This window comes from Benincasa hispida, chromosome 4 (assembly GCF_027475165.1).
Source record: "Benincasa hispida cultivar pf3 chromosome 4, pf3_genome.v1.1, whole genome shotgun sequence".
Taxonomy (NCBI): Eukaryota; Viridiplantae; Streptophyta; class Magnoliopsida; order Cucurbitales; family Cucurbitaceae; genus Benincasa; species Benincasa hispida.
In genome coordinates this window covers 36,748,027-36,774,392 of record NC_143481.1, presented here as the reverse complement: position 1 = coordinate 36,774,392, position 26,366 = coordinate 36,748,027, and the positions used below count along the sequence as shown (strand labels likewise).

At 38.4% G+C, this 26,366-nt stretch overlaps 1 non-coding gene across 1 annotated transcript; it reads left to right on the top strand.

Moving 5' to 3' along the window:
• The first annotated feature begins 366 nt into the window (after positions 1-366).
• On the top strand, positions 367-473 carry LOC120076917 (small nucleolar RNA R71). The gene has a single exon (XR_005481664.1). It is a non-coding gene; the product is annotated as a small nucleolar RNA R71 (small nucleolar RNA).
• The last annotated feature ends 25,893 nt before the right edge of the window (positions 474-26,366 follow it).

The window sequence follows — 26,366 nt, the reverse complement described above, 5'->3', positions numbered from 1 at the left end:
TGATGCTAACCTAGCTGCCGTTATCGATGATAGACCTATTCAACTCCGCCACATTAAAGTGAACCATCATGTTAAGCACATGTTCATAAACAAAGGTGCCTTCTTCCATTTTGGAGTTGAATATGTATTTAAGAGCCTCATGCATAAGTTGTTCAGACGGTTGTCCAATCATCCACCGCAGGGACTCCATGATCTCACGCACTGAGACCATAGGCTCATCTTTCTTGGCCAAGACTTCAGAAATACTTGCCAAGATGTAGGCTCAGGCCTTCTCATTCGCCTTTGTCCATCGCTCGTATGCCTCCCAAACATTTCGAGCGGCATTCGGAGCTGGAGTAGAAGATCACCATCTGTAAGCAATCTGGTAAGCCGTTATGCGGGCAATCTCTTACTAGCCTCTTAAACCTCGCCCAAGCGTCACTGAGCAATTCCTCAATTTCCTATTCAAAATTCGTAATTAACTTCCTCCTTCTTGCGTTCTCTGTTGGAGGGAAGTATTTCTTCATTAATTTTTCCACTACTTGTTCCCATGATGTTATCTCTTTTGGTTCGAGAGAATAAGCCCATTTTCGTGCTTGATCGCATAAGGAAAATGGGAACAACGTTAATCGAACCTCCTCAATAGAGATATTTGGGAACACAAAAGTGTTGCAGATTTCAATAAAACTCCGGAGATGGGTGTGCGGATCCTCACCATGCCTTCCACCAAACTATCCGGCCGCTTGAATCATCTGCAACATAACCAGTTTCATTTCAAACCTCGATCCGTTTAGAGCTGGCCTCATGATTTCTGAGGAGAAATCATATAGGTTGGGCAATGCATAATCCTGAATGGGTCTATTGCGGTCATTCGCCAGAAGGATGGGTTTCGCCATGATATTATTTTCATTTGGTGCTCCATTTCATGGTTTTTCCACCATGTTATCTTTCTCTTGTTGTTGTTGTTGGCAGCTGTCTCTCAATCTTCGTCAGAACGTTCTTTCAATCTCTGGGTCATAATTTTCCAGAGATTGAAAGCTGCAAAGAAAATAAAAAAATTACCGTTAGCACAAGGTATTGTCGAAGCCCCCGGCAACTGCGCCAAAAACCTGATGTGTATTGTTATGCGATGAAATAATGGTAAAGAATGCGTTGGTGGAAAATGCGTTGTGCATGCAAGTTTTCTCAGTAAGATCCAAGTATAAATCCTACTGAGTTTCCTAGTAAGCTTAGGGTCGAACTCAGGGACTAAGGAAAACAATATGCGATGATAATTTTTAGATCACTTTGCAGTAACAAATAAATCAAGGGGCTGGTTAATTTGTTGTTTACAGTATAAAATATATACGGCAGAGTTGAGAAAAGAGTTAATATTATGAAAGATGGGATGAGTATGCGGGGGAACGGGTTGAGAATGGGTTTAGCTAACACTTCCTAGGATTGCGTTCATGTTATGCGATCATGCTACACACATACAACAGCAAATCATCTCTCAATGCAAATGCTACAGCTTCTAGTTTTAGAACGCATGCGATATATGCGATGATGTCTATAGGACTTACATCTAAGCCTCTATTCTTGTCTATGCGATGACGAATGACACACACATATACAAGGCAACCGCATGCTACCATAACCTATCGGGTACATGCGATGCATGTTGGCAAACATAGCTTATCTCTAAGTCCCTATCTCTTGCTTATGCAGATCTAATCTTGCTCTCTCGAATCTAGATTCTAACCTAGCTCTCTCAAGTCTTAGGTTCTTTCTTTAGACTCTCTCTCTCGAGTAGCTCTAAAGGGTATTGGGTGCAACATAAGACAAGATGATCGCATGCAATGAAGATCCTAGGTCATGTTAGCTAAGTACTTCTCAACCCATTCGATAGATTTAGCTACTCATGCATATTTTAAAGAGAGTGAACAAATGTAGATAAGCAAGTTCCATTCTATATATATATATAATCGAAATACAGAATGACAATGTGGAATAAGAATAAAGAGTCTGGTAGCAATTTCTTGATTCCTAAGGCTTTTACACTGTTCTTCTCTACTCTACTCAAAAGATATTCTTGCTCTCGCAAGAGTCGGCCCTCTCTCTGTTTTTCCACGCTCCCTGGCACTCTCTCGAGCTGACCAGGATGATCTCCCCAGCTCTTTTTCCTTCTCTCGCTTCTGCCTTCTAAGTATAAGAAAACTAAGAACAAGGCTAACTATCGTCTATATGGTGAACTCTAAAACTGGGCGAACTCCTTCACTGAAGGTGGCCTTCGATATTTATAGAGCTTCAGGGTGAAAAGCTTCCTTTCTCTTATGATTGCACCGATGGGATGACATTAATTCTCTATCTGATGCACCGAATAATTGTCATTGAAAAGTTGAGTGTACTTGCTGCAGTAGGTCGTTAACGGCTTGTCAACTTAATTCAGAATCGACCGTTATCAGCTTTCTGTCCCATCGTGATTTATTAAGCTTTCACCCAGATGTTGCCACCTTGATGCACTGGCTCTATGCAGCCACCTTCTTGAGAAGATTTTCGCGAGCGTAAATGATCGCATAGCCTTGCGGTCGCAATCTCTTAATGCGCTCGGACGTTAATTTCTTCGAATTGCATTTTCGCCTTGCGTCAACGCATTTTCCTACATAAAATACATAAGTTAGTTGTTTTAATGTGATGGACGCATGCGATCGCAATGTTGTGAACTTAATGCTTTTGGATGCAATATTGTATATTTTTACCATCGGAATCCTGCATTGTTTTATAACTTTGCGCTGTAATAACGTGCATTTCTGCCCGTTATCACACCCCCAAATTTAAAACAATGCTTGTCCTCAAGCATAAGCTAAATATTTTCTCTAGAAAGTCGACTGCCTTCTTCTTTCCTAGGTTTCTCAAGGTTGCCTTATTCAAATCCTATACACCAAAATCTCCTTAATTCTTATCCAAGCCTCTTCTTAAAATATTTTTTCTATGACCTTGCGCTGATCCAAGTGCCTAGCCTTCGTTTTGGCTTGCCCCCATGTGTGTTATGCGGACATCCAACTACGAGCAAAGCGCTCTTTCTCAGTCTAAACTCATGCCTATTTGGCAGCGGAGTTGCGATCATTTATTTATGCGTTGATCACGATTCCTACCTTCGTTTTAGCTTGCTCCCACGGGTGTCATGCGGACATCCAACTACGAGTAGGATCCGATCGCAACGTTATAATGATATATTTTTTTTTTATAACCTAAAAATAGCAAGGTCAAAAATAATACCGCACCCCCAAATTTAAAATGCGGCAATGTCCTCATTGATGAAAGATTGAAAGAAGTCATGCGATGCTCTTAGAATGTTTCGTAAAAAGTCAATTTGAAAGAAAGTTGGCAGACCACTAGCTTCTAGAAATATTTTATGAGTTGACCATCCTAAAATTAAGTTGACTCTAGTGTATACGAAAAAATAGAGGCATGTGTTTCATCATTGAAATCATAATTGGCAAGGAGAAATAATGCAGTGACTTACAAAATTAATTGATGTTAAATAAATGCACCAACTAAAGAGGATGCGATGATAAAATTTTTAGAGTTAAAATGCGATGCGATAGAGCATAATTTGGAATAAACAAAGTCAAGGAAAGATAAAAACCACCAAATTTGCTTTGATGCCCACATTATTTGTGAACGCATCCTTCTTTGCGGCAAACTGCTCTCTTTGATTGCAGTGACAGAATAAAGTAGTTGCGTCTTTCGTGTAGCGCCTCCGCAATCATTCACCTCGATCGTTGCAAAGAAAAAATTGAGAGGGTCAAATAATGAAAAACAAAGTTAACAAAATCATTTACCACGATCGCACATATATATATATATATATATATTTTAAAAAAGAGACAGATATACGATATCAGATAAAAGTAAGGTAATGAAAGTTCATGAAGCATTGATAGGAAGAAGGATATTCCAAAAGGATTGCGTCCCCGATGAGTGTGAGTTGCATAGTATCGCAAGGACTACTTATTTCAATTTTGACTTTTTACGTCCAGGGCAACTTCCTCTTCTTTTCTTGGTCTTTTGGAATCTTGACTGCCTTAATCAGGAGCTTTTTCCTATTGACGTTCATCACGATCTCCCCCTTGTGCACATCAAATTGAGCGCGACCGGTCGAGAGGAATGGTCGTCCCAATATGATGGGCGCATCTTCGTTCGCTTTATAGTCCAAAATGATGAAGTCTGCGGGCAAGATGAATCTGTCAATTGAGACTGCGGCATCTTTCAACTCTCCCTTAGGATGTATTCAGGATCTGTTCGCAAGTAGAAGAGTCTCTGTCGTGGGCGTGAGTTTTCCCATATTCAATCGTTTGAAGATTGATAGCAGCATTACGTTTATACTCGCCCCAAGATCGTATAGTGCTTGACCAATGTAGACCCCTCCAATTGAGCATGGTATCGTGAAGATTCCTAGGTCGCACATTTTTGGCGGGATCATGGAATTTTGTGTTACTGCCACTGTAGCGATCTTTTCTTCATCATTCTGTTTCTTTTTCAATCTTTGCGGGAATGGTGGTAGTTGGACTTCTTCTATCTCATGTTCTAGAGGCTTGAAGGTGGACGCAACTTCTGAGTTCATCTTCTCGGAATCTTCTGAATCATATGTCGACGGGTCCTCGGTTGTCATCGCATTCAAGTTGGTTGTGATGGGTTCCTCCCCTACTTCCGCTGTCATTATTTTGCTTAGCAAAGAGACTGCTAAGCATTGTTCCTTTCCTGTACTCCCAGAGTTGTGAGGGAACTCAGTTGAGCTCGGTAACGCTCCTTGCGGTCTATTTTTTAGTTCGCTTGCGATTTGTCTTAGCTGAATTTCAAGATTTTTGATGGACGTCGCTTAATTCTGAAGCACTGATTCATTCTTCTCAATATACTGCTTCATTAAGCTCTCTAAGGATGAAAATTGCGGTGTCTGTGAACTGCTGGCTTGGTTATGCATTTGACCGTTTGTTCGCAGGAAAAATCCTGTGGCCTTCCTTTTATGCCATTGGTTGAAAGTTGTGTTGTTGATTTTTCCACACGAAATTAGGGTGGTTTCTCCACCTGGGGTTGTACGTAACGAAATAAGGGTTATTCTTTATGAAGCTACTGACTGCGGATTTCACTGGCATTCCTCCATCGAATGTGCTTATCCACAGATGACACAATTTGTGGTCGTTTGAGCAATTGCGTTGACCTGCCCTTTTTACGTTCCCGTGCTATTAATTGCGATGCCTTGTATCAAACTTATCATCGCAGTCATTTGGTTCTGTAAGGATGCGATGGCCCCGTTGTTTGTGTCACTATCTTTGATTCTTAATCTTTGATCACTTTCTCTTCAGTCTTCATGATATTTAGAAATGTGATCAAGGATATTCTTGGCTTCATCGTATGTTTTATCAAGTAGCCACTAGCTGCTGCCGCGTTGGCAGCCGTCTATGATGGAGGGTTTAGTCCTTGGTAGAAGATCTCCATCTATAAGCAATCTGGTAAGCTGTTATGCGGGCAATCTCTTACCAGCCTCTTAAACCTCGCTCAAGCGTCGTTGAGAGATTCGTCAATTTCCAGTTCAAAATTCGTAATTAACTTCCTTCTTCTTGCGTTCTCTATTGAAGGGAAGTATTTCTTTATGAACTTTTCCACTACTTGTTCCCACGATGTTATCTCCCCTGGTTCGGGAGAATAAGCCCATTTTCGTGCTTGATCGCATAAGGAAAATTGGAACAATGTTAGTCGAACCTCCTTAGTAGAGATATTTGAGAACACAAAAGCGTTGCAGATTTCAATAAAACTTCGGAGATGGGCATGCAGATCCTTACCATGCCTTCAACCAAACTGTCCGGCCACTTGAATCATCTGCAACATAACCGGTTTCATTTCAAACCTCGATCCATCCAGAGCTAGCCTCATGATTCCTCGGGAGAAATCATATAGGTTGGGTGACGCATAGTCTCGAATGGGTCTATTGCGGTCATCCGCCAGGAGTATGGGGTTCGCCACGATATATTTTCATTTGGTGCTCCATTTCCTAATTGTTCCGCCATGTTATCTTTCTCTTGTTGTTGTTGTTGGCAACTGTCTCTCAATCTTCGTCGGAACGTTCTTTCAATCTTTGGGTCGTAATTTGCCAGAGATTGAAAGCTACGAAGAAAATAAAAAAAAATTACCGTTAGCATGTCAAAGTCCCCGACAACAGTGCCAAAAACTTGATGTGTGTTGTTATGCGATGAAATAATGGTAAAGAATGCATTGGTTTAAAATACGTTGTGCATGCAAGTTTTCTCAGTAAGATCCAAGTATAAATCCTACTGAGTTTCCTAGTAAGATTAGAGTCAAACTCAGGGACTAAGGAAAACAATATGCGATGGTAATTTTTAGATCACTTTGCAGTAACAAATAAATCAAGGGGCTGGTTAATTTGTTGTTTACAGTATAAAATATATACGGAAGAGTTGAGAAAAGAGTTAATATTATGAAAGATGGGATGAGTATGCGGGGGAACGGGTTGAGAATGGGTTTAGCTAATACTTCCTAGGATTGCGTTCATGTTATGCGATCATGCTACACACATACAACAGCAAATCATCTCTCAATGCAAATGCTAGAGCTTCTAGTTTTAGAACGCATGCGATATATGCGATGATGTTTATAGGACTTACATCTAAGCCTCTATTCTTGTCTATGCAATGACGAATGACACACACATATACAAGGCAACCGCATATTACCATAACCTATCTCTAGGGTGCATGCGATGCATATTGGCAAACAGAGCTTATCTCTAAGTCTCTATCTCTTACTTATGCTGATCTAATCCTACTCTCTCGAGTCTAGATTCTAACCTAGCTCTCTCAAGTTTTAGGTTATTTCTTTAGACTCTCTCTCGAGTAGCTCTAAAGGGTGTTGGGTGCAGCATAAGACAAGATGATCGCATGTAATGAAGATCCTAGGTCATGTTAGCTAAGTACTTCTCAACCCATTCGATGATTTGGCTACTCATGCGTATTTTAAAGAGAGTGAACAGATGTAGATAAGCAAGTTCCATTCTATATATATATATAATCGAAGTACAGAATGACAATACGGAATAAGAATAAAGAGCCTGGTAGAAATTTCTTGCTTCCCAAGGCTTTTACACTATTCTTCTCTACTCTGCTCAAAAGATATTTTTGCTCTCGCAAGAGTTGGCCCTCTCTCTGTTTTTCCACGCCCCCTGTCACTCTTTTGAGCTGACCAGGACGAACTTTCAACGTCTTTTCCCTTCTCTCGCTTCTGCCTTCTAAGTATAATAAAACTAAGAACAAGGCTGACTATCGTCTATATGGTGAACTCTAAAACTGGGCGAACTCCTTCACTGAAGGTAACCTTCGGTATTTATAGAGCTTCAGGGTGAAAAGATTCCTCTCTCTTATGATTGCACTGATAGGATGGCATTGATTCTCTATCTGATATGCCGAATAATTGTCACTGAAAAATTGAGTGTACTTGCTACAGTAGATCGTTAACGGCTTGTCAACTTAATTTGAATTCGACCGTCATCAGCTTTTTGTCCCATCGTGATTTATTAAGCTTTCACCCAGATGCGCCCACCTTGATGCGCTAGCTCTATGCGGCCACCTTCTTGAGTAGATTTTCGCAAGCGTAAAAGATTGCATAGCCTTGCGGTTGCAATCTCTTAATGCGTTCGAACGTTAATTTCTTTGGATCGCATTTTCGTCTTGCGTCAACGCATTTTCCTGCATAAAATACATAAGTTAGCTATTTTAATGCAATGGACGTATATGATTACAATGTTGTGAACTTAATGCTTTTGGACGCAATAGTGTATATTTTTACCATCACAATCCTGCATTGTTTTATAATTTTACGTGTAATAACGTGCATTTCTGCCCGTTATCAGTAGTAACATTATTCAACCTAACGAGGGAGACCGAGGAATATGCTGTCGCACTTCCCACTCCCACTTACTATGAACACTCTATCCATCCACCTTGATCTTGACCTACCCAAACACCATTTGTTAGAGGGACACGTCAAAGGTGTCGCGAGGCTGAGGGTAGATCTCACGGTGTGGACTATTTAGGAGAATGGTGAAAGGTTTAAGTGAAACATCTCATGCCCCAGGTACCTCCTACTGAATGTTCTACCTAGGCTTCATTAACCTAGACAATCCGACTACTGATTTTAGTCTAAGTCGTCTGTTTAAACTCTACTCATAAACAACGTTTGTTTATGAAATATGAACAAGTTCAATTAATCACATTTAAACACTTTAATGGATTTTCCTTAACTTGTATACATGCATCAAATCTATCTAATTCACCTTTCCACGTAAGTTCCCAGGTCGGGGTGTTACGTTTCCGTCAACTTAAATACCCCAACCTAGACAGAACCCACCTTATACAAAAGGTCCCTTATAGATAGATTTGCTACACTTTAACTTTTTATTAGTCAATTTAATCCTATTAAACTGATTAAAAGATTAAAACATTAGGGTTGCTAATCATATTAGAACCTTGATCTTAGATCTATGTGATCTAAGTTTTAAACACTTTAAAACCATGAATTAAACCTAAGTGAGCATGCATGTCTTTCTTATTTCTTTTAGTTCTAATTTCTCTTTAACTTTTAAAAAGAAACAACTAAAAACATTGCGCACAACGAGGTGTTTATAACATTTATAAAGTAACCTATGTGTCATGCTTCATGCAATTTCCGATAATTACTATATATAACTTTTATATAACACGTAACAACCAAGCATACATGCTATCATTCACCCTTATACTATAACAATTATAATATAAAGATGATGCATGTCAATGCTTTTTATGCATGCATAAATATAACTCTTATACTATATGATGCATGAGTGTGCTCTTACATAATTAAATCATGCTTCTTTAAATTATAACAATTACAATAAAGAGGTGCATGACCATTGCATAACCTAAGGTGGGATTTACTATATGTGCATACCATATGACATATAAAAAAATATACATCGCATTTAATAAATAAAGGATTAATGGACCGAGATGAGCCTTTACAAAAACCCGAATGAAAAAACCCTATCTATTACATTTTTCATCGAGCAAACCGGTTCACAGTCGAACTGGTCTTGAACCACCAGAGGACTTCATCGTGTAGTAAACGTTGTAGGTAGACGATCGTTCGGCGCGCACTAGACGATATAAGCATAATTAAACGATCGCGTAGATAACGACGAGGCTGCGAAGCCTGATCGTCTATGCGATTGTGTAGCGCGACGACAGGTAAACAATTTACCTTGCGTTACTAAGAGATTGTTTAATCAGTTACTAAACGATGAAGCTTGCTGACCTAAACGATCGTCCAATGCACGTGCGCCTTAAATGATACGCGAGCATCTCATCGTCTACACGACCCGATACTCTGCGATCGCTTACCCGATCGTCAAAACGATACACAACTTTTGATCGCATACCCCATCGTTTAACCGATGCATTCAACAACGATCGCGTACTCCATCGTCTTTACGATGCGTTCAACAGCGATCACGTACCACATCTTCTGCACAATGCGATCAACCCTAGATCGCCTCCTTCCTCGAAGAACCGTAATGCTTGCCTAGATTTGCTTCTCTGAATGACTCAAAACTTTAAACAAACTTTGAATACAAACTCGATAACGATTATTAATGCCTAAAAACGCAGGGGCCTTTACAAACAATTGCAAATATAAAAGGATCTAAATCAAACCGAGGCTAATCATCCTGAAAAAATCCATTAATCCGCACATCCACAACAAATTTAACCATTAAACAGTGAAGAAATGCACCCACCATGAATGTAAATTTCATTTCGTTGCAACATATGAAATCGGAGTATCAGAACCTAGCTCTGATACCAATTGAAGGATCTCTTACTGAAACGTTCCATGAGCGCATTCCAATCGCTCTGATCTCACTGTGACCGAAATACATATTATATATTCGAACGCACAGTTATGCAAACATACAGTCAATTAAAGGCATGCTTTGAACAACAAAATAACAAGGGAATGAGTTGTTATACCAATTGAAGACAATCTTCAATCTTCGGAACTGAACATAGCGGAAACCTCCATGCGATTTACCAACGCCCAGTAGAATCGTCAACTACAGCAGCATGAACACGAATACCGTGGGGACGACACCACCAAAAAAAAGCCCCAGGTATTCTTGGAGTGAGAACCCAAAGCGTGGTCTTTGGTGAATTTGATAGAGAAAGGAAGAAGACCAAATCATGTAGGCGATAAGCAAGTGAGAGGGAAAAGGGCGCCATCGCATAGCAAAATGCTTATCATTTAGGAGAAGCTACACGATCGTGTAGGTTTTACTGAACGATCATTTAGAAAATGGTATACAATCTTTTAGCAAACTCGGCACACACTACGGTCGTTTAGGGAAGCTATCCGATCGTGTAGGAACTAGTGTACGATCGATTAGGTGCGAGTTGGACAATCGTTTAGAAGGAGAGTGACTATCGTATAGGCTCTCGAAATACTTAAGCGATCAATTACGATTCACCAGCACGCTCTCTTGATTTCTTTTCGGATGACTATTCAAAATGAAAAAATTTTCATTTTAATTCATCAGTTACAATAACCGACGATACCTCACTAACCCACGTCCAAACGTGATTTTTGGGTTAATTATCATATTCTTAACCAACTAAAATATTAAAAAAATATAATCATATTATATTTTTAACCTATAGTTTGATATCACATATATACTGTAGTATTTTCTCCTCTACTTGATATAAATCATATTTATATCTAATTTCCTACAAAATAATGTATCTCATACATTTAGCCAATTATATAATATATAATTAACCAGTGTGCGAGTCTTGCCTTGAGGGTAAGATGACTAAACGACCTTTTACTAGAAAAGGTTATAGAGCTCAGGAGCCTCTTGAGTTAGTACATTCTGATCTTTGTGATCTATGAATGTGCGAGCCCGAGGTGGCTATGAGTATTTTATCAGTTTCACTGATGATTACTCAAGGTACGGGTATATTTATCTTATGCAACGGAAGTCTGAATCCTTTGAAAAGTTCAAAGAGTTCAAGGCTGAAGTTGAAAACGCATTAGATAGACGGATTAAAACACTTCGATCGGATCGAGGTGGAGAGTTTTTGGACTCGACATTCCGGAACTATTTGATAGAACATGGAATCATTTCCCAACTCTCAGCACCAGGTACACCTCAGCAGAATGGTGTAGTGGAGAGGAGAAATAGGACCTTGTTAGACATGGTTCGCTCGATGATGAGTTACACTTTCTTACCGGACTCGTTTTGGGGTTTCGCAGTGGAGACTGCGGTATACATACTTAACTGTGTTCCCTCCAAGAGTGTTGCAAGAATATATCTGGATTTTTTAAATGGGCGTAAAGCTAGTTTACGTCACGTCTGTATTTAAGGTTGCCCTGCACATGTGCAGGAGGCTAATTCCAAGAAGTTGGAACCACGGTCGAGGTTATGCCTTTTTGTAGGCTACCCCAAAGGTACACGAGGGGGTTATTTTTATGATCCGACGGAAAATAGGGTGTTTGTTTCAACAAACGTTACTTTCCTAGAGGAGGATCATATAAGGGAGCACAGTCCACAAAGCAAAATCGTGTTATGTGAGCTTTTCGATGAAACCACTGAAACTTCAACAAGAGTTGTTGAAGAGTCTGCTACATTAACAAGAGTTATTGATAGGAGTTCATCTAGTAAGTCAGTTCCACCTCAAGAGTTAAGGGAACCTCAACGTAGTGGGAGGGTTACGAACCCACCCGTTCGTTATCTGGTTTTCACGAAAATCCTTGCTATAGTAGCAGATGGCGACGTTGAGGATCCGTTGTCTTATAAGAAGGCAATGGAGGATGTTGACTGGGATGAATGGGTCAAGGCCATGGATCTCGAGATGGATTCGATGTACCTCAACTCAATATGGGATCTTGTAGATCAGCCTGATGGGGTTCGCTCCATAGGTTGTAAATGGATCTACAAGCGCAAACGGGGTGCTGATGGGAAGGTACAGACCTTCGAAACTCGACTTGTGGCAAAAGGATTATACCCAGATAGAGGGAGTCGACTATGAGGAGACTTTTTCGCCTGTTGCCATGTTAAAGTCGATCCGCATCCTTCTGTCCATTGTAACTTATTATAATTATGGGATCTGACAAATGGACATCAAGACGGCCTTTCTGAATGGCAATCTTGAGGAGACCATTTATATGGTGCAACCCGAGGGATTCATCACCCAAGGTCAAGAGCAAAAGTTTTGCAAATTGAATCGGTCCATTTATGGACTGAAACAGGCGTCTCGATCTTGGAACATAGGATTTGATACTGCGATAAAGTTGTATGGCTTTGACCAAAACGTTGATGAACCTTCTGTCTACAAGAAGAACATCAACACTTCAGTAGTCTTCTTAGTGTTGTATGTAGATGATATCCTACTCATTGGGAATGATGTAGGTCTACTGACTGCATTTAAGAACTGGCTAGCGACCCAATTCCAAATGAAAGATTTGGGAGAGGCTCAGTTTGTTCTAGGTATACAGATCTTTCGGGATCGTAAGAACAAAGTGTTAGCACTCTCTCAGGCATCGTACATTGACAAGATGTTGCTCAAGTACTCGATGCAGGACTCCAAGAGGGGCCTATTGTCGTTCAGGCATGGAGTCACTTTGTCTAAGGAAATATGTCCTAAGACGCTTCAAGAGGTTGAGGAGATGAGATGGGTCCCATATGCATCTGTCGTTGGCACTTTGATGTACGCGATGCTCGTACTCGTCCAGACATCTACTACACTGTGGGCATAGTCAGTAGGTATTAGTCTAACCTAGGCTAGGGTCACTGGATTGCAGTGAAGTACATCCTCAAGTATCTTCGAAGAACGAAGGATTACATGCTGGTTCGAGGGATTTGATCCTTATAGGATACATGGATTCTGACTTTCAGATTGATAAGGACTCTCACAAGTCCACATCAGGGTCAGTCTTTACTCTTAACGGAGGAGCAGTAGTGTGGCGAAGCACTAAGCAGGGGTGCATCGCCGACTCCATTATGGAGGCGGAGTACGTAGCGGCTTGCGAAGCTGCTAAAGAGGTCGTCTGGCTTAGGAAGTTCTTAACAGACCTGGAAGTTGTCTAGATATGTCTAGGCCCATTTCCCTCTATTGTGATAATAGTGGGGCAGTGGCGAACTCCAAGGAGCCAATGAGTCACATGCGCGACAAACACATAGTGCGAAAGTATCATCTGATCCGCGAGATAGTGCATCGAGGGGACGTGATTGTCATACAAATTGCTTTGGAGCACAATGTTGCTGACTCGTTTATGAAGGCTCTCACGGCTACAGTGTTTGAGGGTCACCTACGAAGCATGGGTCTACAGGATCGCGCGCGGCTGGACTAGGGCAAGTGGGAGATTTTCTTGTACTGGGCTTTTATGCCCTAGTTTATTATTTTGTACTAAATTTTTTGTACACCCCACTTCGCTTAAGGACAAGCGGGAGATTTTGATGCCCTAAAGTCTCGTGTTTTGTAGTTTATAAACAGTTTGTATGAACACTTGTATTGTTAATATATGATATTTACTTCATATCTTGTATTTTGCTCATTTACTTGTTTTATTTGCTTTACCACAAACCAATAAACATATAATCCCTTGTTATCTATATGTGACTCAAGCATATATGTGGTGACATATAAATGGATCATGTCTTGAGTGATAACCAAAATGGTCTGTAGTATATGGATATAGGAGGGAAACCTTATCCTGGTAATGCTACGGACGCGGCCTGCTTTGTGGAATGGTCACAAATGTTATGACTTGTCACAGATGGTCTGATCCTGATCATTCGTGTTGGGGACATGCGAGCAGGGCATCCTATACAAAAAATTTGTATAAAACTTGACCACGAGCGTCTCGTTATATAACACCATTCATGACAGAGACTTCACTTCACTAGGATGACCATAGGTAACATGAACTCAATCCTTAGTGAGTTGAGAACTCCTGCCATTAAGGGCGGTTCTTTGATTTGTATGGGTGCGAGTGGCCATGTCACTGATTCAAACCTACCATTTTGGGGATTCGTCTGATTTGGGAGCTTGGAACTCAGCTACACAAGATGGAATTCACTCCTTCCCCGAGGCAGAGGTAAGTAGATAGATGGTTCCCTTAAGGGCTGATTTTGGGAGTTGAACGATGTGGCTCCACACACCTTCTCTTGGCCCGATAAGTGTTCACACATAGTTGGACTATGTTATATTGTTCATTAGAGAAATCAGTGGTACTTAAGAAGTGAGATGCAAATACAGGGGCAAAACGGTAAATTGGCCCAGCTGTACTTACAAGCATCTGTGAATGGTCATCATACTCATGATTGGTTATATCCGATGGACATAGAAATATATCTATGGTAAGAAGAGTTCAGCTGTTGGTCTTTAGTGGAATCACTGACAGTTAACGGATGGTGGATCTTGTGGCTAAAGAGTTTAGTTAACTATTCACATACCATTGGAGCTTAGAGCCACAGGTCCATTAGGTCCCCTGGGTAGCTTGGATAAAGTCGAGAACCAGTATTTGGGTTAATTTGAAATGTTCAAATTCACAAGAGGAAGTTCGATTATATATGATATAATTGGACTGGTTAATTATATATGATATAATTGGCAAATGTATGAGTTACATTATTATGGAGGAAATTAGATATAAATATGATTTATATCAAGTAAAGGAGAAAATATTATAGTAGATATGTGATATCAAACTATAGGATATAAATATAATAAAATTATATTAATTAATTAATTAATTAATTAATTAATTATATGATAATTAATCCCTTTTTCCACGTTCGGACGTGGGTTAATGGGCAGCGTTGGTTATGGTAATCGATGGGTTAAAAATGAAAAAATTTTCATTTTGAATTGTGCAATCGATATTCATTATTCTGCCCAAAATATTTCGTGAAACGATCGCCCAAGAGCCTATACGATAGTTGCTTCTTCGCCTAAACGATTGTTCACCTTGCGATTTAACTAAACGATCGTATATGTTTTTCCTAAACGATCGTTCAGCATTTCATACACGATCGTGTAGCTTCTCTATGCGATAAACACTTCTGCTATACGATAGCACTGTTTTCTCTCCCACTTGCTTATCGCCTACACGACTCGTTTGTCCTCCGTCCTCTACCAGATTCACCAAAGCCCACCCTTTGGGTTTCACTCCGAGAATACCCGGGCCCATTAGTGGAGTTTTCGTCCCCATTGCGGCGTTTGTGTTGACGTTGATCAAGCTGTTGCAGTCGACGTTCCCGCCGGGCGTTGGTAGATCTGTTGGAAGGTTCCGCTGTGTTGGAATTTCGGAGATTGAAGATAGTCTTCAACTGGTATGAAACTCTGTGTCCTTGTTATTTATCTTTGTTCTTAGCATGCCGTTAATTAGATTTATTTGCATAACTGTATGTGATGAATGTATATTGTTATATTTTGGTCACGGTGAGATCAGAGCGATCCAAATGCGCTCATGGAACTCTCGGTATGAGATCCTTCAATATCATCATGAATTCGTTCTAAAAATGTAGGCAATTCAGTCCCCACTTTAGCTGGTGATAGTCTAATTATCAATTTTTCTAGAAAGCAAACATCACATGATAATTCGCTAGATTGAAAAATCTTTTGGCTCTTCAATGGATGTCTATTTGAATTCTCAATAATTCTCTTCATCATTATAGATCCTAGATGACCCAATCAGTCATGCCATATTGTAAAGATATATGGATTCATGAACTTCAGATTCATCGTTGCATATGTTTCAATTACTCGTATATAAGTATAATATAATCCAGAAGATAAAGCAGGAAACTCTTCCGATATACGTTTTTCATTTGAGACAGTGGATATGATATATAGATATTCCACATCATTCTTATCATCAATCTCAGTATGATAACCATTGCAATGTATATCTTTAAAACTTAGAAGATTTCTCTTTGATTGACTAAAGAACAATGCATTGTCAATTGTAAATTTTGTTCCTCTAAATAATATTTTCTTTTTCAAAACCTTCGATCAAGTTTGCAGAACCTGACATTGTAGTTACTTTTTCTTTTAGCATTGTAAATTTGGAAAAATATTTTTTATTTGTAAGTATTACGTGTGTAGTTGTGCTGTCTGCTAGACAAAGATCTTCTTTGCTCATTTTTGAAACACACAACATATGAAAATTATCTATGTTTCTTCATTAAAAGCAAATAATTATAATAAGAAAAACAACATTTAAAATATACAAAATTTATTAAAAAAAACATGAAGATAGATAAAAGAAAACAACAATATTTTCTCAAAGTCAAAAGAAACACTTGATATTCCACCAACTGTGTCAATCTTCTCTTTAAGAGATTCAAAGAAGTCCGCCACATCCAAATTTTTCATGTGGGATGGGTCATGAAGGAAATTAAACATGAGAATTTCCACGAGCAGCAGAAAGATTGTTCCAAATTCCATTCGAAATTGAACATAAACAATTACAGTCACCAAATGGAAACTAACAAGTCATGCAATAACTAGAAATTATAACATGCTTTAAGATAATCAAGGGATAGAGTATCATACCTTTGAAGACTCGTTCTTCAAACTCCCTCGATCACTCCAACGCGTCCAAGAACGACACCTCAGCCCTCGAACACAACGATTGGAACAACAGCATGATCAACAGCAACCACCACACGAACAATGCGACACAGTGATCACGAACACAACAAACAACCTTCAGAACCTCGATATAAATCGAGTTGAGTGAGGACACCACCACAATGGTTACTTTGGTATTCTTGGTGTGAGAATCCAGGAGTTGTGGGCTCTGTATGAACTTGGTTAAAGGAAGAGACTGAAGGAACAATAATCATGTAGACGATTGAACAAGTGGGAGAGGACACAATCTATTGTATAGACGATGTGCTCAATCGTGTAGAAGATGGCAGTCTATCGTATAGACAATGCCAAGCGATCGTTTAGCTACGACCAACTGAAAGAACTATCGTATAATTAAACTCCACGATCATTTAGTCTCTCTATGAGCTATCGTTTAGTGAAACACTTTCACTTGATACCCTTCTTTGTTAGTTTCTTTCCGAATCAAGTAACTTCTAAAATTAGGAAAACCTTTTTCTTTTTATCTCACGGTTACCATAAAACCACTAATAACCTCTCACTCAATTAGTTATTAGAGAAAAAAAGAGATAATTATCAAATAATTAATTTATTATAAATAAATATGATAACCACCAATAACCTCTCACTCAATTAGTTAGTAGAGAAAAAGAAATAATTATCAAATAATTAATATTATTATAAATAAATATGATAACCAACTTACCATATTATATTTATAACCCATAGTTTTAATATTTCATCTTATGAAACATATAAACCATAGTTCTTTTTCTATTTTATGGTACTTAATGTAAATCATATTTATATTAATCCTCCACTTGATATATCTCATACATCACAACGATTATATCATATATAATCGAATTTCCTCTTGTCAATTTGAATAATTCAAATCAATCCCAAGAGCTGATTCTCAACTTGAATCCATTGAGCTACCAAGGGGACATTATGAACCTGTAGCTTGAAGCTCCAACAGTACATGAATAACTGACTAAACTCTTTAGTCACGGGATCCACCATCCATTAATTGTCGGACACTCCACTAAAGACCGACAACTGCACTCTCCTCACTACAGATATATTTTGTGTCCATATCAATCAATCAACAGTGCGATAACCCTTCACATATCGCTCGTAAGTACAACTAGGCCAATTTATCGTTTTTCCCTTGTAGTTACATCTAACTCCTTAAGTACCACCGATCCCTCTAATGAACATAAGTTATAATCTTACTATGATCGAGTCCTCTCTTCCAAAGAGAAGTTGTGGCCAGTATGTTCAAGACCTGGAATCAGACCTTAAGGGAGCAATCTATCTACTTACCCCTACTTTGGGGAAGGAGTGAATTCCGTCTTGTGTAACTGAGTTCTCAACTCCCTAATCAGACAAATCCCAAAAAAGGTAGGCTTGTTGAGTTGGCAATCTGGCCACTCTCGCCCATACTAATCAAATGACCACCTTCAAAGGCAGGAGTTCCCAAAATACTCAAGATTAAGGTCACGTCACCTATGGTCGTTTAGGTGAGATGTAAGTCTCAAGAATCAACGATGTGATATAAGGAGACTATTCATCTTGTGGTCTGGTCTTATACAAAGTCTTTGTATAGGACATCTCTGCTCGCATGTCTCCAGATGAATGGTCAGGATCAACCATCTGTAGTAGTTCATAACACTTGTAAACCTCTACAAAGCGGGCCGTATCCGTAGTGTCACTAGGATTAAGTATCCCTCTTAATCCTTATACTACAGATCTTTTTAGGTTATCACTTAAGGCATGATCCACTTGTGTATCTAATATACATGCTTAAGTTTACATACAATAACCATGAAGCTTTTTTTATTGGATATGAGTAAATGCAAAATAAAATAACTCTTATTTTATTCATAACAATGAGTACAGTGTTTACAAACTACGAGACTCTGGGAGAATTAGGACACCAATCCCAACAATCTCCCACTTGTTCTAATGCCTGGGAGACTAATGTATAATACATGAAAAATACAAGTACAATATACAATAAACTAGGATATACTCTATACCCCAATATCATCTCCCATTTGCCCTAGACAAGATGTCACATGTCCCGTAGATTCAGACTCTCCAGATGACCCTCGAACACTTTAGCCGTGAAAGCTTTTATAAACGGATTAGTAACGTTATGCTCCGACGCGATCTTCGTGACTATCACATCACCGCGATGCACAATCTCCCTGATCAAGTGATATTTTTGTTCTATATGCTTGCCTCTACAATGACTCCAAGGTTCCTTTGAATTTTTCACAACCCCACTATTATCACAATAAAGAGTGACTAGCAAAGACATATTTGGAACAACTTCCAAATTGGTAAGGAATTTCCTCAGCCAAACAACCTTCTTATTTGCTTCACAAACGGCTACGTATTCGACTTCCATAATGGAGTCCTCGATGCATCATTGCTTGATGCTTTGCCACACTACAACCCCTCCATTCAGAGTGAACATGGACCCTGATGTCGATTTACAAGAATCTCTATTAGTCTAAAAGTCAGAGTCTATGTATCCTATAAGGATCAAATCCTTATCTCCATACACGAGCATGTAGTCCTCGTTCTTTGAAGATACTTAAGGATCGTTTTGACCGCCGTCTAATGATCTAATCCTGGATTGGACTGATAATGATTGACAATCCCTATTAAATAACAAATGTCAGGTCTGGTACATAACATTGCATACATCAAGCTTCCAACAGCTGAAGCGTAGAGAATCCGTCTCATCTCCTCAATCTCTTGAAGTGTCTTAGGACATTGATCCTTAAACAAAACGATTCCATGCCTGAAGGGTAATAAACTCCTTTGGAATCCAGCATCTTATACCTGATCAACATTTGATCTATGTACGATGCCTGAGACAAGGCTAATCTCTTGTTCTTACGATCCCGAATGATTTGGATCCCTAGAACATACTGCGCCTCTTCCAAATCTTTCATTTGAAACTGGGTGGCTAGCCACTTCTTAATCTCAGTCAACAAGCCTACATCATTCCCAATTAGTAGGGTATCATCCACATATAGTTCTAAGAAAGCTACCGAGCTGTTGATGATTTTCTTGTAAACACAAGGCTCATCAACATTTTGATTAAAGCCAAATGATTTGACCGTACTGTCAAATCTAATGTTGCACGATCTAGGCGCTTGTTTCAACCCATAAATGGACATATTAAGCTTGCAAACTATTTTCTCTTGATCTGGAACTATGAACCCCTCTGGTTAAACCATGTAGATGGTCTTCTCAAGATTCCCATTAAAAAAGGCAGTCTTGACGTCCATTTGCTATATCTCATAATCATAAAATGTGGCTATGGACAGGAGTATCCTGATAGACTTTAACATGACAACAGGTGAGAAAGTTTCCTCATAGTCCACTTATTCAATCTGTGTATAACCCTTTCCATCTATACCTCGTTTTCACTTGTAGATCCACTTACATCCTATAGATTTTACCCCATCAGGCTGATCAACAAGTTCCCAGACTTTATTGAAGTACATAGACTCCATTTCTTAGTTCATGGCTTTAATCCACTTATCTTTGTCAACATCCTCCACTGCTTACTTAAAAGACAATGGATCCTCGACCCCATCATCAGAAATGATGTTTCGGGCTTCAGTTAAACCCATGTAGTGTTCTGGTGGGGTCATAACCCTCTCACTATGTTGAGGCAATCTCAACTTTTGAGATGGTTGACTAGATGCACTGACATCAACAACTCTTGTTGATCTATCAGTCTGTTCAACAACTCTTGTTGAACCCTCAATAGTCTCACTAAAAGTCTCACATAAAACAAGCTTTCTTTGCGGTTTATGATCCCTCATGTGGTTTTCTTCCAAGAAGTTAGCATTTGTAGAAACAAACACTTTATTCTCACTCGGATCATAAAAGTATCCACCCATCGTTTCCCTGGGGTAGCCTACAAAAAGGCAAACTTTCGGACGCGGTTCCAACTTCTTTGGGTTAGCCACAAGCATGTGGGTCGGACATCCTCAAATCCTGAAGTGGCGTAAACTACCTTTACGGCCTATCCACAGCTCAAAAGATGTTTGAAAAATACTTTTCGAGGGAACGTTGTTCAGAAAATAACATGAAGTCTCTACTGCAAAACCCCAAAACGAGTCTAGAAGATGACCATAACTCATCATAGACCGAACCATGTTCAACAAGGTTCTATTTCTCTTTTCTGATACACCATTTTGTTGAGGTGTACCTAGGGTCGAGAGTTGGGACTTAATTCCATGTTCTATCATATAATTCTGGAATTGGAGGTCCATATACTCTCTACCACGATAAGATCATAGTGTTTTTATCTTTTTACCTAACAAGTTTTCAACTTCAACCTTATATTCCTTGAACTTGTCAAGGGCTTCAGACTTACTTGTCGTTAGGTAGAGATATCTGTACCTTGAATAATCATCTATGAAAGAGATAAAATATTCATACCCAACTCGAGCCCTAACACTCATCGGACTACAAAGGTCTGAATGTATAAGCTCCAAGGTTTTCTTGGCTCTGTAACCTTTTCCAGTAAAAGGTTGTTTGGTCATCTTACCTTCAAGGCATGATTCACACACCGTCAAAAAGTTTTCTTCTAAACTCTTTAGAAGTCCAAATTTCTCCAACTGCTCAATCCTATTGAGGTTGATGTAACCTAACCTTAGATGCCAAAGATGGGCGTTTTCCTTAGGAGAAACCTTTGGTCTTTTAGCTGTCGTCGTCGTACTGAACATTTCAGTATTAAACAAGGCTTTTATGACTAACGACCTTAGTACATACAAGTTATTCCATTGAACCAAAACCAATCTCCATACCAATCTTGAAAATAAACACTTTACTCTCAGAAAAAGAGACGGTATAATCTTGTTCAATGAGACAAGAAACCAATATTAAGTTCCTCTTAATATGAGGAACTACAATAACATTATCCAGTAACAGATAATGTTTCTTTTCCAAAAATGACTTTAGCCTGCCTACAGCAACAACTGAAACAACTTCATCAGTACTGACTCGAAGAGTCATCTCTCCCTGTGGCAACATTTACCAGGAAGTAAATCCTTGAGGAATTGACGTGGTTAGTAACACCCGAATCAAGGATCAGGCAGAATCATCATTCTCTACCAAACATGTCTCCAAGACCAATAAATCATATTTACTATCTTTAGACTTCCTTCTCTTTTGGAGAGTAGTGGGATCAGCATTAAAACCTAAATAAGCTCCAAGTTCCATTTTAGAGAACACTTCACATCAATGAACTTTAACAAAGTCAGCAACACTTGCTTTCTCTTTCTGGAGTTTAACTTAGGAACTGACACTACTGATGTCTTTGTCATCCTCCCTCTGTGCTCGAAAGGTAAGAACTGACGTTCAAACAATTCTTGCAACGAGTCTATGATCTCACGTGCAATGACCATATTCTCAACCCTTTTGGCTAAAGCATCAGGTATGCTAGCCAATATGTGAAGTCGGGCCAATGAATTAGCCTTCATCCACACCTCATATGCATTATGAACACTGTGCAGTGCATCAAGGGTCGGGACTTGAAGACACTCTTCAACCATGACATACTCGAGGTCGTTTACGACGAAATATGTTTTAACGAACTCTTCCCATTGTATGAAATCGGTTAAATTAGAGGCATTGAACGGAAAATCAAACATGTTGCTGAAAAAATAAACACATTGACCTACATTAGGTTTTAAGCAAATACTCGTTGAAAAAAATATAGCATCCAATACGGTTTAGCAAAACTGAAATGAACCCTGTGTGACATCTAGTTTCTCAATGACGCTTTAAAGATTTAGGACAAAATCCGTCGAAGGGTGGTCAATTTATCCCTCCTCTGAATTGAGACATTCTCAACCAGCCATTAATTCCAGAATAACTCTTGCTCCTATAACGACTAGCCATCATTGATTTGGTCAATAAATCATTAACTTACTTAACAATTTTTCGTAAGTGTGACCCATTTTAGGTCCTAGAGTTCCACCCCAAGCAGCCAATCCGAAGGAAAAAAATTCGATTGAGGAAAAAACAAAAGTGACCCTATCCATTTCTGGAGTTCACCTTGATATTGACCAACTGCACAAAACCCATCCAAAGAGCGCCATGAGGGAGTACAAGAATGATCTCACGGTGCGAACCAATGAAGGAAACCTAGGACGTGATGACACACACCCTTCACCCACTTACTATAAATACTCTATCCGTCTACCTTGATATTGACTCATGCAAATACCATCCGAAGAGGGATGCTCCCAGGGTACCACGAGGCCAAGCATGAATCTCATGGCGTGAACATTCAGGGAGAAACGTGAGTGGAATCATTGACATATCATATACATCTTTTCCTCCCACTGAGTATTTTAATCTAGGGTTTAGTTTACTTAGAAAAACACGGCTAATGATTTTAATTAAGTTACTTTTTAGGTTTTCCCAATAGTAACATTTACCTTGGAAAGTTGAACAACTTTTTTTTATCATCATCCATTAAACTCTTTAACGAAGTCTTTGATCAACTGTCGCATGTTTGCAGAAAATCTATCTAATTCACCTTTCCAAGTAGGTTCCCAAGTAGGGTTGTTTCATTTCCGTCAGCTTAAGTACCCCAGCCTAGACAGAACCCACCTTAAACAAAAGGTCCCTTATAGATAGATTAATAAAATTTTAATCTTTTATGCTAATCAATTTAATCCTATTAAACCGATTTAAAAAGATTAAATTTAGGTTGCCAATCCCATTAGAACCTTGAACTTAGGTCTATCTCAATCCAATTTTAAAACTCTTTTTAAACATGAGTTCGCCTAAGTTCGCATGCAACTCTTTCTTATCGATTTTAGTTCTAATTTTCATTATAACGTTTATAACGGAAACAACCAAAACCATTCACATTGCGAAGTAAACACATACAAGGAATTCATAACGCTTACAAATTAGCCTAAGTGTCATGCTCCATGCATTGTTTATTCATTGCTACTTTTATATAACACTTATACAACAATAAACCAAACAAACATGCTTCCATTCACCCTTATACTATAACGATTATAATATAAATATGATGCATTAATATGCATCATGAAATATAAGATAGTTTCTGTTGATTATCTTAAAGCATGCTTTAAGACTTGGAATCAGCCCTTAAAGGAGCAATCTATCTACTTACCCCTGCTTCGGGGAATGAGTGAATTTCGTCTTGTGTAACTGAGTTCCCAGTTCCCTAATCAGACAAATCCCCAAAAAGGTAGGCTTGTTGAGTTGGCAATTTGACCCCTCTCACCCATACTAATCAAATAAACGCCCTGAAAGGCAGAAGTTCCCTAACCACTCAGGATTAAGGTCATGTCACCTATGGTCGTTTAGGTGAGATGTAAGTCTCAAGTATAAACGACGTTATATAAAGAGACTATTCATCTCGTGGTCGGGTCTTATACAAACTCTTTGTATAGGACACCCCTACTCACATGTCTCCACATGAATGGTCAGGATCAACCATCTATAGTAGTTCACAACACTTGTAAACCTCTACAAAACGAGTCGTATTCGTATTGTCACTAGGATCAGGTATCCCTCCTTAATCTTTATACTACTGACGTTTTTAGGTTATCACTTAAGGCATGATTCACTTGTATATCTCATATACATGCTTAAGTTTACATACAATAACCATGGAGCTTTGTTTATTGGATATGAGTAAATGCAAAATAAAATAACTCTTATTTTATTCATAACAATGTGTACAATGTTTACAAACTGCGAGACTCCGGGAGAATTAGGACACCAATCCCAACAGGTCAAATATGTCATTATCCTGGTATGCAAAATTTATTTCCACATTTTTCTCTTTTTCCTGCAGGGAGGCTTGATAGAGGTTAACTTAGTGTTTTGACGTACGACAGTACGTGACCAATGTCCAGTCATTCTGATCGGAAGCATTTATTTTCAACACTTTTTGAACTCTTATCTAGTGGAACTTTTCCTTTGTGATCATCATTTTGTGTGGTTCTTTTGAAATTTAAATGATTAGAATGACTACCACGAAAATAATAATTATTTATTCCTCTACCACGGTTATGACTTCGACCACGATTATTATTAAAATTCACAATATTCACTTCAGGGAATGGTGTCATTCTGATTGGTCAAGATTCATGATTTTTCATCAATAACTCGTTATTTTGTTCGGCCACGAGACATGAAATTAATTCAGAATAATGTTTAAAACTCTCATTTCGATATTGTTGTTGCAGGAGCATACTCGAGACATGAAATGTAGAAAATGTCTTCTATATCATATCAACGTCCGTAACTTTTTCTCTACATAACAACAATTTTGAACTGATTTTAAATAATGTGAAATTGTAATTACTTATTGATTTAAAATCTTGTAGCCTCAAATGCATTCACTCATAATGGGCTTTAGGAAGAACAATTATCTTTTAATGATCATACCCTTCTTTCAAAATATTCCACAAAATATGAGGATCTTTTATTGTAAGATATTCCATTTTTAATCCTTCGTGGAGATGATGACGAGGGAAAATCATAGTTTCTGCTTTGTCCTGACTGGATGTAGTATTTTCTTCTTTAATTATTTCTCCTAAGTTCATAGCATCCAGATGAATTTCAGCATTGAGCACCCATGACAAATAATTATTGACATTAATGTCAAGGGCTGCAAATTCTAATTTTGTAATTTGTCATGGCAACATTACCACAAAATATTGTACTTATGTTAGAAATTTAACAGATATTGAATATGCAAAATAACATTAAATTTATTAATTATAACGAAGGGGGAAGAAGTGACATATCTTTAGGGCCTACCTTTAGCCAAGAAAACGACAAGAGCTCGTACTAATAACGTGTTGTGAATTTGATGAGCATAACGGGAACACAGATGGTAATAAAATATAATACAATAATAAATATAATATAATAATAAAATAAATAAATAAAATAAGAAAATAAGAAATGGGAAAATTCTCAAATTTCTCCACTTTCTCCACTTTGTATGAAATTTGCCCAATGTGTGTGTAATCTTAAGATCTACTGAATGCCATTATTTATAGGCAAACTGACAAGTAAGATGTGGACTTACATAGACACTAAACATGAATAACTATAAGGCACATGTATAATATGAAAGGTGACACATGGCTTTTGAGACACTAAACAATGAATATCTATTTATTATTATAATATTCATAATATATCACATATAGTTTATAATCTATTGTTAATTTTTGTTTATCATGCTTTATCACTATTTTCTACATCAAACTATAAAAAGTAGCTCTAAATTTAGCACTATTTTCTTCATAGTTCCTAAATATAACCAATCTTACAAGTTTAGTCCAAATATTTGTTAATCAACTATGCACACAAATGCTAAAGAAATAACTACAAATGAAACATGTCATTTGTTGCTTAGTAAACTTAGTTCAACTACAATTGACATGACTTTTTACCTTAGACAATCTAAAGATTAAAAGTTCGATTTTCAAATTGAACAAACTTTAAAATATAAAGACTGGAATGATATTTTAACCCAAATAATATTTGATATGAACATGATGAAATTAGTAATTTAGTATTTTTCTTTTTTAAAGAAAAACACAAGAATTTATTATACCCTGGCGGGAAAATCCCTCTAAT